This window comes from Octodon degus, unplaced genomic scaffold (genome assembly GCF_000260255.1).
Source record: "Octodon degus isolate 3935 unplaced genomic scaffold, OctDeg1.0 scaffold00059, whole genome shotgun sequence".
Taxonomy (NCBI): Eukaryota; Metazoa; Chordata; class Mammalia; order Rodentia; family Octodontidae; genus Octodon; species Octodon degus.
Window position 1 is genome coordinate 13509006 of NW_004524635.1, and position 2223 is coordinate 13511228.

At 45.9% G+C, this 2223-nt stretch overlaps 1 pseudogene; it reads right to left on the reverse strand.

Annotated features, from left to right (window-relative positions):
* Positions 1-1357: 1357 nt before the first annotated feature.
* On the reverse strand, positions 1358-1998 carry LOC101572818 (annotated as a pseudogene).
* Positions 1999-2223: the final 225 nt, after the last annotated feature.

Sequence of the window (2223 nt, forward strand, 5' to 3'; positions counted from 1 at the left end):
ATGTGGTGCTGGGGGATTGAACCGCGGTCCCTGTGCTTTGCCAAGCTTGTTCCAAGTAGGTGCTTTAGACCACTGAGCCATCTCTCCAGCCCCTCACCACATGGTTTTATTCTATATATATCCTTGGAAGACACAACTTTGGGGGCAGCCACTCAGGTCCTGGTTCTGTCCTTCTCTTGGACAGAGCTTTCTTTTACCCAATAAATATATTCTGCTCTTCACCTCCACTGTTCCTAAAATTAATTTTTCAGTTTTAGAGAATACAAACTCAGCCCAGGTATCTTTCAGGTTGGGAGTTTCATTTTCCTATATAAAAATGAGAAAGAAAACATTCTCAGGAGGAGAGAAGGGGAAAATAGGATTTGATAGGATGTTAGACATTCCAACCCTAGTGCTACTTTTTCAATTCACAGTTTGATTTTTCAGCACCTCCTACTCACAACTTTTCACTGGCTCTATTGTCTATATTAGCTATTGGGCAGTTGTGTGGATACAAAGTTGGATCATAGCTGCTATCCTGAAATGAGGCCACAGCTCATAAAAGGCCATGTCTTAAAATAAAATGCCATACCTAATATAAAAATGATACAAATTAGACATGTTGAGAATTTCCAGCAGAAAGAAGGAACTTTCAGCCGAAAGTGTCAGTAGAGTGGGGCCAAACAATACTTACACTTCAGCTTGTGGAAACAGGACAGAGGGCTTTCAAGCAGCTGGCTGATGGGGATGGGGAGGGGAAGAAAGAGTCAAAGAATTTTGGAGGAGCACTAAAAACCAGGTTAAAGTGCCTAGAGAGCAGGGCCTGCTTTTATCCTTGGGTGATGAGCAAACACCCATGAGTTTTGGGCATGAGAAAAGAAAAGACTGGAGCTTTTTCTGGGGAATAGTTTTTCTTTTCTCTTGGGGATTATTGTAATAGACTTGAACAATTCAATCAATTACAAAGATTGAGCAGACACTGCTGTGTGAGTTCAGGAGAGGGAAGGGGCTTAATCCCTAGCAGTAGCTATAGAAATAGAGTACAGAGAATGACACCAAAAGAACCTGGGAGTTTGGAAACTGATTTGTATGGACAAGAGGGGTAGATTTGGGACAGAGGCTAAGGTTTCAAATTCATGAAAGTAGAAGCTGGGAGGAAGTAATGACAGGTACAGAAAATATAGGAGAGCCTAACTCTTCTCTTTTTTTTTTTTTAATTTCAAAGTAGCACTTTATTATATAAAAGTATAAAAGTCCAGCAACACCAGAAATGCCAGTATGTTGTCCTGGGCTTTCACATTTGTTGCTTTTATTTGCAATCTCTTTTTCAGTACAATTTACAACCTCACCCCTCCACCCCCAGTCTGATTACACAAGTGCTACACAGCAGAAGGTCTGGAATAAATACATGGAAAGGCAAGTGAGACCCCAAGAGCATGCAGGGGCGGGTGCTGGGGAGCAGGAGGCAGTGGGGCAGGGCGCGGCTCTCAGTCGTCCTTGTCCTTGGCCCCATGCTTGAGGATGCATGTACCATGTAGTTGAAGTTGCCCTTCTTGTCGATGGGAGCCTCTCAGTACAGCTCATCCACATCCTTGTCCGTGAAGTGGTCGCCCATGGTGGTGAGCAGCTCGTGCAGGTAGTCCTCCTGGATGGTGCCAGTGGCTTCCTGGTCAAAGCAGGCAAAGGCATTCCGGATGACGTCCTCGGGGTCTGTGCCGTTGAGCTTCTCCCCAAACAAGGTGAGGAACATGGTGAAGTTAATGGGGACTGGCGCCTCATTCGTCGTGGCATCCAGGTAGGTGTCTGTGGGGTTCTTCCCCAGCGTGGCCAGCATGTCGTGCAGGTTCTCCTTGTCAGTGAAGCCATCTCTGTTCTGATCGATCGTGTTGAAGGCCTCTTGAACTCCTGGGTCTGCGAATGGTTGAACATGGCCAACAGGTTTGAGGTTGCGCGCTGGGAGGGCACTTCTGGGTGGTCTTGGTCTTCGCTTTTTTGCTCGACATGGTGGCGATTAAGTTCCGGCTCCGAACCCAAGAAGCAGGGCCGCCCAAACTGACACAAGCGGCACGGACAGCGGCGAGCAGGGGTCTGCAGCCGGGCCTACCTCTTTTTGTTGTCAAAGTACAAATTTTAGAAAGCAAAATGATGACTTTTATACAAGTGTACAATGTATGATCCAAGAACATGATGAATGTTTAAAGTTTTTAAAATGTATTACAAGGGGCTGGGGAGATGGCTCAGTAG